Genomic DNA, 12,275 nt, shown 5'->3' with positions numbered 1-12,275 from the left:
GTGTGTGTACATACGTATACCCGTGCACCGTAAGCGTGCCTTCTTACGGAAAATATATTCCACCGGGTTTATCATATGTATATACTCGTGCGCCTTGAGAAGTATTTTTTTTTTTTTCTCTTTCTCGCGCTAAGTAACTCAGAAATTACACGTTACAAAATCTAATGCCTTCAAAATCACGGCGTACGATTTAACTTCCATAGAAATCTTTTTACCTCGACCCGGAAATCGGCGCCGTTCAAATTACCTGGATTTTTACCAATTCCGCTCCTTCTTTCCTGTAAATTTTAGTTTATTTTATTTTCTATTTTTCTTCATTCACTCGTTTCTAATCCCGTAAGTCACAGGGGTGTCTGCACGCATATCGCTGAAGCGGTTGCGTCGGGGTATCGCGAATTAACGTATGCCCAGGTGGCTCGTATAACGAGGAAGAGATACACGAGCCGCGGAAATAAAAAGATCGTAGAAGCCGTCGAAGTTAATCGGCGATCAGCGTTTGAGTTATCGGGAGATTTCAGACGAGCGGAGTCCGTAATTATAATGGAGTACAAAGTGATTCTCACTTCTCCGCGTGATCATTCGGTACACCGGCATCGGCGGCGGACATATTTATGTACACCTTTGCGCGATATGTGGGGAACTATTTATATTACACAGACTCTCCGTACTCTCGAGATCCTCCATACACTCGTACGTGAGATGCGCTCGGTTGTTTCAACGAAAACGACCCGTGTCTTCCGCCGTATCTACGCTCACAGTGCTATTTCACAAACTCATAAATCTAGAAGCAAATAATGACTCGGTACCGCTGCTCGCAGTCAGATCGACTCTGTTGATTTAGCCGCGTTCAGGGGTCACCCGACTCCCATTCCTTTTATTTTTCACCTTCGTCGACGTCCGTTCCGAGTCGAGTATTTCGTTACAACTCAACGGTTCAAAAGTCCGTCGAAATTCGGTACGAATAAATCCTCCAACGATTCGCGTTCGCCACTCGTTACGACGGCGGAATTACTCGACTCGCGGAAAATCTTCAGAGGCGGTCGGAAGGTGACTCGGCTCTGCCCCCAACGGTGAAGATTTAACAACGCTCATCTGTGTTCGGACAAATAAGCGCAGTCTAATACGTTGTGCGTACAACCTGCTCATAGAGAGGACGTACGTACACCAGCTGCGGTTCGGTACACCGGTAGGTGATTTTTTGTTTTTTTTGTTTTTCTTTTTTCTCTCCTTCTTCCATCCTTTTCGATGCGAGGGCGTGCGGACCCACACCTCGGCTCTGTACGCGGTGCGTACGTACGTAGTGTAGTGTAGAGCGCGTTTGCGACGTTATATCAATACGGGTACGTGTAATAGTTCGACGAGGGTCGCGCACCGGCGAGCAAAGGAGCTCTAGTCTCATCGGGAGTTGTTTGAAGAATCTCTCCGCTCGCCGCCGTCGTCAATATTTGTCATACTCAAGCTTTGCGCGACTGCCCCATGGCTCAAGGTGGATCGCGTACGTGCGCTTCGTCGGTCAGGTGGTGGTGGCCCCTCACCGATACTCGTTCTCCAGGTATTAACCCACGACATTCCGCCAACCGATCTTTCGACTTCGAGGTTTCGTTCCTCGATAACGCCCGAGTACTTCCGCTCAATTACACGTCGTCCATCTCGAGGAGTATTATACGACGAATCTTTTCTCTCTTTGCTCGCTACCGCCTCTCCGGTCGCTCGTACCTCGCCCGTACACCCGAGGTGAAAAGTTCATCGGAGAGTGAGATAAGTGGAATACGTGAATTTAGTTGTTTTCTTTTTATTTCTCTTTTGAATTCGGAGGTGTGGCGCCGATGCTCATAGAGCGAATATCACTTACACACCTCCTCTGTGTTGATTAGGTGGCTGCTTTACTTTGGTCATGCTTACCCCGATGTATGCGGTGAAGTCTTCCAAAGGGATGCGATTATCGAAGCTCGCCTAAGTAATTGCGGGGTAAATAATTCAATATATTCGAAGGAAACGTCCGACATGTCGAGAAATTTTATAAGGAAAAAGACGTAAGAAGGAAGAAAAAAATAAGGGGGGGGGGGGAGAGGGGGGGAGACTCGCGGAACGAAGTAAAGCGAAGTAAGGAAAGTAGAGTAAACCTGCCAGTAAAACTAGTACCTTATTGCCTTGCCTCGCGTTACTTTCCCCCTTGCAGCGGGAACACCCTTCGCTCGGTTCAACCCCGACCGAGCTTAAGCTACAATGTGTAGTCTGCGCGACTTTACGACCTCATTTTGCTGCATTTATATGACTGCGCTTATTCCTTTATTATGAATAACGAAGGTCCGCAACCGTCGCCGTGTCTAGGTACGCCCGCTACGATTACCTCGTAGCGAATCGCTTATGCTGTCGTTTTCGTACAACATCTTCAACGTTCATCGCGCACACGTTTTTACGGAGATAAAAGAAAAAAAAGATTACTATACTCCTTCGCGATAAACGAGACGAATAAAACGAAAGATAAATCCATCGACTTCGTTCGCGTGTGATCGTCACCTTCGCGTCGAATTGTCGAGAAAAATGAATTAAAGAAATGCACAGCAGAAGGGTTGGCGTTTTTTATTCATCGGTCTAATGAAAAATAAAAATACAGCGAAGGAAAAAACGTAGATACAATTATGGTTCGATCTGTTTGAAAATAATCGATTGTGAATTTTTGTTCAGCCCTCGGAAATCTTGCCCTCCTGCATGTACGGCTCCTTTTTCAAAGCCACTCCGCTATTTACGACTGAATTTAGTGAGCGCGACCCTCACCTTCTGATTCTCATGATTTCACTTTTAGGAAGGTTTTCGGTCAGACGTTGAGGCACAGCTTCGTCATAAGCCTTCATCTAGATACACGAAATTTATGAACCCAATGTTATAGCTATCGCCGTGAAAACGGCTTTGTTTCTTTACCTCCTCTCGTAAGAAAGAGAGAACAGAAAAAAAAAAGGAGAAAAAAAATTAGAGAGAAAAAAAAAAAAGAACAAGCGTTTTACCTGCATGGGTTTTAAAATACACCGTGCGCGCAACATTTCTCGACGCATAAATAAGCTAGATGAAGAGGTTCCCCGACATCTACTCGAATCTATAATTAACGCGCATCGAGGCATCGATCACTTGGTGTTAAAAAAACGATACTCAGAATTTCCTACGTAAGAATCAAAAAATCAACTCCGAAATAATCAGGCATACAACGAACGTAGTTTCTCTTCACATTGGAGTTAATCGGATCCTCACGATCTCACCGCATCGCGAAAACTCGTCACCAACCCCTGTGGCGATATCATGAGGGCGGGGGGTTGAACAAATCGAGAAATGCACAATTGACGGTTGCGAAAACCAGCGATTGTACGAGGCGAAGTATAATTTCAGCAAAGCGCATTTTACCTGGAACTCTGGTGTAAAATAGACGTGTAAAATTCTCGTTTCATCTCGTGTACGTATACCGCGGACTTCGCAAGGAAGCCTAGCTGATTGCGAGTTGAGAAAAGGCCCGTGAGCTAGCCAGCGGAAGGCGGCAAGTCGTATCTACTACGACCTGAGGCGAACCGCTTCTCGGCTCGCTAACGCAGTTGTCAGCGACGATAGCATCTACGGTGCAGCCTCACCGCCCGGCGGTCTCGGGTTACTTCTGCATCACAAGTTGTCCGACCGCGCGGGTCAACGGCAAAACTACGAATTCATTACGATGTACAACGCCGTCGTAAACTTCGCTGATACTTGTTATAACGATCCCACCGCACCGATCTTCGAATACAAAAAGGTACAAACTTCCGTCTGGCTTACAATTAATCGATTCCGGAAGCACGGGATATCGATCGGCCTTCGATTCCGTATAATAGGGGGATATTCCCGATCTGCGGCAGAGTGCTAAGCAAGAAACGACGAAGCGGACGAGTACAGTTTTCGAAGGTGAAAGAGAGAAATGTCGCGAACGCTACGTCAACCGATCATTATACGCGAAATCCTCTCACGTCGAACGATCAGTTCATTCTTCACTCTCGAGTAGACGGGCAGCACGGCTCGGCTACCGCAACTTTTCCGTCTGCTCGAGTGGCCTTTGTGGCGATCGCCTTCCGTTAGCGTACACGGGCCCTACAGCCTCTATCCTGGATCCCGCAGGCAGGCCGGATAGAAGTGATGCGTGATAGTTTATACTCGATGTTGAATGCCGGGGCAAGTCTTGCAAGAAAGCCGCGCGCGCTTCCATAAGAGGATCCAACACGTTTCCTGGTATAAGTCCGCTCCGGTGATCGGTGGGTAGCGATCGCTGATCGGCGACCAATCCCGCTCGTTCCTCTTCCTCTTTACCTCTCCTTACCCGCACACCAACGAATCAATCCTCTCCGCCGGAGATTACGGAACTTGACGTCCCTCCGGTATAATGCCCCTCCACCTCCCCCGCACCCCCGTTTCATCTCGTCATCGGATACCGCGGGAAGTCTCCTTTCGCCGCGACTCGCGCCGTCCTTCTGTAACTGAAATTAGGTCCTTTGTTCTACGAGGCTTATTTGGCGAGTAGTGAAAATTAGGAGGCGAAAATCCGTACGGTGGACAGGGAGAATGTCGCGCGTGACGAACGACAGCGTCGGGTGAGACGAGGAAAGGTGGGGGTACAGGTCGCTCGGCTATGGATTTGACGTGGCCCCCCGTAACCGCGGTATGGTAGCTGGACGACCGCAGATGAGTTTTACGAGTTAGCCGAAGCACGTCGAGCGGTGTCGGTGGCGTAGCGTCTGCACGACCCTTTACGGCCACCCCGGGTCGAACGGGACTTGGAAGGGGTAGAAATGCCTTCGAGAGGGTTGTAATTGATTACGCCATTATTAATACTCGGACGCTTTATGGCGCGACCCGACTGCTTCATCAGCCTTACGAGCTTTCAATTATACCGGTTCTCGGGACCACGGCGTAACGGGTATACCCGCAGCCCACTTTGATCGTCCCACCTCGCTTTTTCTACTTTTCGTTCCACGATTTCTACTCGGAACTGAAAAACGAATCGAAATTTTTTACCCCCTGATTTTTGAGTGACTTTTTGGGGATATTTTCGTTTCTTCGAAGGCGAAAAAGGGAAGAGACGAAAAAGCGAAGTTATTTCTCTCCGAACGGATTCGAAGAAGCGGCGTGTCGCTCAGCGGTAAATTGAATTAGCGAATTGTAAACTTGAGGTTTCATTACAAGTACGTCGGACGAGTCGGTCCAGCGGTCGCGTAGCGAGCGAAGTAAATCGCGGCGAGCACCCCGTCGATGGATGCCAATTAAAAGGATCGTAAATAGCGCAACGCCAGATTTTACCGACCTCGGAGCTACCGGTCGATACATAATGCATGCGTCTTCGAGTACCCGAGTAGTCCCCGTATAATCCCCCCCCCCCCCCTCTGTATCTACTCGATCAGGAATCTCGGTATAGGATGCAATAAATTAACCACACTGACATACCTACTAATTTCAACAATTAACAGTGGATAATTGACTTTAATTGCTACGATATTGTAATATAATCCTCCCTCGTGCATTTCGCTCCTCCGCGAGTTGTGTGGTACAAATCCACCTCACAGACGTATCAATAATGTAAACAAATTTCTTTTTGCAAATAATTTATATTATATATAACACCGGCTCAACGGCGACGTGCCTCGGAGCTGAGTGTTTGGTTTTCTTATTTTGCAAAAAAAGTTGTTTTTTTTCTTCTTCTTTTCTCTTACTTTCGAATAATCAATGCGCGTTCGCATCGTGAGCAGTGTTCGTAATTAATGGGAGGCGGTTAACGTCATCGTAACGCGAATCCTCATTGATTAATCGCGAGGATCTCGTACGCTCGTCTGCCGTACGTCTGAAATATCTTAAACACATAGAACGCGAATGTCTTCACCTCGGATTATCCGCGGTTATTCTCCAACGCTGACCGCGCGCGGAGCCATCAATATCCATTTCTTATATACCCGTGCGGTCGCTTCTTCGCGAACCTGCGGATATATTCGCGGAGACCGAGAATTGAGTGAGACCCGTACTCGAGACGCGAGAGGTCCGTCCACTCCGAGAGAGGGAAGATGAACCTTCGAAGAACGATAAGAAGAAGAAGGAGAAAAAAAAAAACGACCAAATGAAAGCAAATAAAAGGGGGCAGAGGAAGACGACCGCGGGATGAAAAGAGTGATGTTAATTAAGACAACACTCCGCGATGTATACACACATAGGTAAATGTATACATATATATTATCGTATGTATACGAGTCGCACCGCGTGGCAGATGAGATCAAATCGTATACGTAACGTAGGTACCCACCATTCGGTCGGTATGTACTACGTACGTATAACTTATAATATATGTATATACGATCACGTGGGCAAGCTTTAAACGCCAAAGTCTACTACGACGTGTTGTACCACATAAGAAGTCAGTCCCTCCTAATCGTGGGAATAGAAAGGCGTTCGGCTCACAGCAAAGTTATCTCCTATGTCGTACATATACGTGTGTACCTGTGTATGTACGCGTACGATGATATTCCGGTATATCATATACATGCATCGTATATACCCGTACGGCGGTATACGAGTATAAGTATAAGTATAAGTATCGCTCGCGACGCCGCGACGAAATAAAGCGAAGCGGTTTGGTCTTCGATTATAATTTAAACGATCGCACGTTGATCGGTACTGACTGGCTTCTTTGTATCGAATTTACGCGACGGATTCAAGATCGCTCGTTATCGATATCAACCTGCGCTACGCAACGCGGTTGAGTACATACACTCGAGCAAAAAATATGATCGGTAACTCAAGAGGAGTCTCGCTCGAGTAGGTGTACGCGTATGGCCGGGGCAGACACTCGTCCCCTGCGTTCGTTCTCTAGTGTTTACATTTAATGTAAACATCGCGTTCCTCGCGAGTCGCGACGCTGACAAGACTCCGAGACGCCTTCTTACACAGGAACGACCGCGGAGAGTAGTACACGGTAGTGTAGTGGTGAGTTGCGGTCACCGAGACGCCAAAAACTTCGTGAAAAACCCGTAAAAGAGATGCGACTACGCGACTCGACGTACGTATGGATACGGGCGTGTAAGGCTGTGTGCCTATGCCATTAATTGCGTTTATTTAACTACGCCAATATTTGTGCTAGCCAACGTCTACCTCATACACGACTTTACAACCGTACGGTTGTTAGTCAGTCGTACCTATACCGCGACTCAAACGAGGTGTGACGGTCACCGCGGCGTACTCGGTCGATTTTGAATTTTTCATCTCTCGCCGCGTCGCCCAGTTTCTTCGATCATCTCGTTTCGTATATCCGTGATTGTGCGACGCTCGTTCTCGCCGACCGGTCGGGACGAAAATTGCGAAAGAACGAAATTCTCACGTTGTCAGGGGAAGGAGCGCGGCCGTGAAAAAAGCTCCTCCTGATAATGGACGCGCGATGGAAGGTTATAAGTTTACAGGTAAAGCCTTCCATCTCGCCGCCTCTGAGATACAATCTCAGACGCGCCGAATTAACATGCGTAATTAAAATAACCATAACTTGTCGAAGCAGCTGTTAACGACTCATTAAATCGAAAGAGTTGCTGTTTAAAGGCTGGCAGGTATGTGACGAGATTTAAGTCGGACCGCGCACCGCGGCGAACCTCACCGCTAGGTAGGTATACCTATGTATTACGTGTACTACACTTACGAACCTACCGGTCTTCGTACCTTCGCCTCTCCGTAGACGGAGACGGAGACGACCTAGACGATTCGATATCTGATTCCGATCTCTGTTATTCATTCCACACCAATTAGCGTTGCGCAACGGTTCGACGATCGGGCGTACGGAATCTATATATTCCAATCGATCGACGCGATGAACCATTTTCTATTTTTAAGATTTTCGTCGATCGGTTGAGTTATGACGGAATATTTATCGATCGCTCCGTTATTTCTTGGTGTACCGCGTGTTCGTTCATTTCGAGCGATCGATTCATTCCCGCGAAACAAGAGTACTCGAGCGCGGGTCCATCCCGCAGCGTCGCGATTCCGTTCTCCAATTTTACCCAAGATCTTGAAAGAGAAGACGCGGTTAACCGACGTCGTCCAGACAATATGCCACAAATTACGTTCACGCCCGTTAAAACATTTTTATTCTATTTTTCCAATCATCGGTCGCGCCGCCTAGAAAACTACGACGACTATACAGAGAGAGAGAAAAAATAGCTCCTTTGGAAGTTCGTTAATGCTCGCGCTATGGTTTATTGTTGTTTCAGCAAGTTTTGAATCCTTTGTCGGTTCGTACGGAGATATTCTGAAGCCGCGTGACAGCGACCGTCTTACGTCGCGCGTCACGCCCGTCGCGTTAAATAGGTGGGTACGGAGTAACCCCCTCGCGCTATCGGGAATACCTCGACATCCAACAATGCGATATGCATGCACACGTAGTAACAACGAGAGGTCGGTGTACGAGGCGTACACATGCTACACATTTATTACTCCAACGGGTATAATAATACCGGTGGACTGGTCGTTCGATCGTTCGTTCGTTCGTTCGACCGTCGTTCGGCCGACCCCTAACGGTCTTTTCGAACTGAAAACGTGGCAAGAAACCGCGGGTGACCACTTTTTGCCCCTTTCCGATGTACCGAGCTTACTTAGGCACGGTTTGAACTCGGTATATATATATATGCGTGTACATTATACGTGATACACACGTACGTCGTGCGATATACGTATATATGTATTCATATATACATATACACATATCCGCGCCTTGCATCTCACGGAGTATATATATATAAGTACCGTGTCGCGTCTTCACGGAATAAACGAAAATCTCTGGTATAACCGCGTCGCGTCGAACGGGCGCTACTTCTGGTATATTTTTCGTTACGGATATCTCATTGTAACTAGCTTCGAAAATTGTATACACAGGCGGAGCCATGAAGAGAGAGTGTCACGCCGAATCAACTTTATACCGACAGTTCTGATACTGGGTGAGAGTGGAACAGAATGTTACAGGTCGGATGTAATTAGTGGAACTATGGAATTCAGTTCTCGTCTCTTTTCCTACCGAAGTTCTACCCGCTATATTCGATCTTCCGGTCCTCACTTGGGGGGGGGGGGGGGGGGTGAGGGGAGGTAAAAAAAGTTTATGCGACCTATTCTTTGCCTCGATGAAATAGATTTCGTAGGTACGAAAGCATACCGTTGAAATACGTGTAAACAGAAAAAAAAAAAAAAAAAAATATGGCGATTAGTTATCGTCTCTCGACAGAAACAATTAATGCTACTTTCAAAGTCGCTATCTCGCGCGCGCAGGCATTCATCCTTCGGATAGAGCGTATAATATTTTAGATATACAGAGTATGAAATAAACATTTTTTTCGTCGCGGCTCATAACTCAAAGCGGAGTATAATCAGAAGGATATGTACAGTACGAGAATTTCCTGCGGGTTTGACTCGCGCTGTCTTATTAAGTGGAATATTCATCCTTTTATTGATTATAAATCATAGATTAACTACGGCATGCTCCGCGCGCCCGTGATGGTTCCCAACTATTTACGTACATCACATGCGCACACGAGCGCGGCGAAAAATCTTTCCGCGCATGATAGTTTTTTAATGGATAATTAATTATTCGAAATGGAATTTGAACGCGAGTATCGAACAACTCGTGTATAAATCTCCGACTCCGGAGGGTATATATTTCGCCTACGTTATAATCGGCGCGTAGCGTGTCCCCGGGTCGTCTCGCGTCCGAAGGATCGGCGGTCACCCGCGGCATAGTTGATGCACCGTGGAGTCGCGGTGATCGCAAAAAGAGGAATCTTCGGGGAAAACGAAGTCGAATCTTCGGAGTGTATTTATGTGTAGTCGGACGAGGGAGCCGTTAATTAAACCGATAACGAGCCTCGTCGGCTATGTGTTTTCGTCGCGGCCGGCGTGCACGAAACTACTCCTGAACTGAACTCTTGGCGCTGCAAGGTCAAAATTCATTCCATCCTACCGTGTATACATACGTACGTGTGGAATAATATTTCCAGAGTAACGCACTCGTATATTTATCAAGATGTTAATGAGGTACGGCTGTACGAACAGTGTTCGCGACTCGTAAGAATTTCTTCTCCCCGTTATTTTTAGTAATCGTTGTTAAGTTGCCGATGAAAAATCGAAACTTGTAAATAAGGGTGAACGCTTCCGACCCGGAGATAGATACCTCGTGTGTGCGTAGAACGCTCTTGTACCGCAACGGACGTCTCGAATCCGCGCGTAGATCCCACACGTTGGATACACGTATACCTGCTAGCGCGTAAGCGATTGCGGCCATTAATAGTTGCCGAGCGTGTGTGTTGAAACACCGCGACGTGTGCACGGTGTAAAAGTAATGCGGAATTACGAAGTGTATCGGGGGGAGTTATGAGAAAAGAGGAAATGGAGAATAAATATCCATCGCGAGAGAAACCGCGGCGGGGGTGGGAGGGGAAATCCTTAGAGAGAACGCGTAAATCGCGTTCGTGAGCCGAGATCTATGCATATTATTATCAAGCATATCCGACTAATGACGGTCCGATCATCTCGCTTGTTTTATGACCGTAGTTTGCCCGCGATCCGGCCTTCGTAATTAATTTAACCCGACGCCCCGTCTATACCTTTTCTTTTCCTCATACTTGCCGGTTTACCCTTTTGCAACCCACCTGCTCGAGACGCCGCGCGGCTCCCCCCCCCCCCCCCCCCCCCCCCCCCACCGACCCTCGATATATTATTATATCCACATACGCGATTTGCGTGCCGGAGATCGAACGCAGGCCGATTCGCGAATACGTATACGTCACCGTACATCAACTTTCACAAAGGTCCGCGAACTCCTCGATCCTCCTCTATTTTCATTTAGAAAATTATACAAGTTCATTTTATAGTTGAATAATAATGATTATGACCCGTCGGTATATCCGCTTCTTTTTTTCTTTCTTTTTTTTTGAGCGCAACAACGCGTGCCTCGCAGCCGCTATTCGATCTACGAACAGAAATTAGTTTGCAACTTCGCGTGCAATCACATGTCGCGTCGAAGAATCAGGTATTCCAAGTAATTGAATTCTATGTACCAGGTTGCTATAGAACCCGAGGATGAGGCGCGATAGATATAACATTGTGACGTGATACTCGATTCAAGTCACACGGTTCAAGTCTTTTCAACGTCATGAAAAATGCCAATCTCAGAGCGATGTATACAGCCAACATATAATTCCCGGTAACTCGATCGATTTGATCTTTCGGGGACTTTGATCCCGAGCGTACGTACACGTAAGAACGCAGCCTACTTTTAATTTCGACTACGTTTACGTGACTCTTCGTGGGGTCGGGAAGTTGACGATACCCCGTTACATTGTGCGGAGATCGTGTGCATCGTAGAAATCAATTCTAACCAGACCGCGTACGGTGAAACTGTGAGTTACCGTACGGTAACTATGATGCGGTATAATACGTGTAATAACCGTCGCGCGAGTTTTCCCATCTCGGAATACCCGTTTCACCCTTCCCGGTGTTCCCTGAGTGGTGGTGGTCTCGCCGATGACCGACTCCTGGGAAGCGCTTGCGCGCCAATACCGCCCCCGAGTGACGTCATAAAGAAACTGGATCGACCGCCAATACGGCGAAGCTGGGCGGCGCATACTGATTAGAATAAAGCCGAACACCTGCCGTTTCAAACGATATCCTCGATTCGAAGACCGAACGAATCGCGCGACAATTGTTATCCCGCTGCAACGACCGATTTGTGCCTTTCAACCCCCGCGATCCGATGCGTCTGCGGAGCTTCCCGATCGTGTCGTGGGGTGGAAGCTTTTCGATTTTTTTTTCTTTTTTCTTTCAAAAAAATCTGACCAAAAAAAACAGAAACAAAAAATGATGACGACAGAATTATATCTGAGACTGATTTTTGCAAAGTACGCACAGATGTTGTCGTAACAGATTTTGTAAAAAAAAGGAAAAAATCACGAAAAAGAAGAGCGAACATATCGGATGCATGTTCGTCAACGTTAAGTGGGTCGCCCATCTCCTCGCATACAAATGTCCAGCTTGTCGCGCACCGGGGGGTGCGGCTTTCGCGGTTAGTCGCGGCATGCGTTTCGCGACGAAGGGCGGATGAATCTCTTCCGAGTTAGTGACCCTCCCGGATGATCTCCGAGTCTCGCCCATTCCGCACGCGCACGTTCGACTTATTTTACCTACTTAACTCGATCTTATCCTCCCATAAATCATATATGGAATCGTTCGTATGTGAGCAATGAAACTTTCCGGAA

At 47.3% G+C, this 12,275-nt stretch overlaps 1 protein-coding gene across 4 annotated transcripts in view; it reads left to right on the top strand.

Moving 5' to 3' along the window:
* Nucleotides 1-12,275, top strand: part of LOC125500211 (protein trachealess) — a 160,710-nt gene that overhangs the window by 75,090 nt on the left and 73,345 nt on the right. Inside the window, exon 1 of one of the 4 annotated variants that reach the window (XM_048652114.1) lies at nucleotides 7,272-7,642. The exons of the other annotated variants lie outside the window; for them this stretch is intronic. The gene's annotated coding sequence lies outside the window, so the exon portion shown is untranslated. Of the gene's footprint in view, nucleotides 1-7,271; nucleotides 7,643-12,275 lie in introns of those variants that run through there. 4 annotated transcript variants of the gene reach the window in all.

The sequence above is a fragment of the Athalia rosae genome, chromosome 1, assembly GCF_917208135.1.
Source record: "Athalia rosae chromosome 1, iyAthRosa1.1, whole genome shotgun sequence".
Lineage (NCBI taxonomy): Eukaryota > Metazoa > Arthropoda > Insecta > Hymenoptera > Athaliidae > Athalia > Athalia rosae.
Note: the sequence above shows the minus strand (reverse complement) of the source record. Positions and strands in the feature narration are given on the sequence as shown.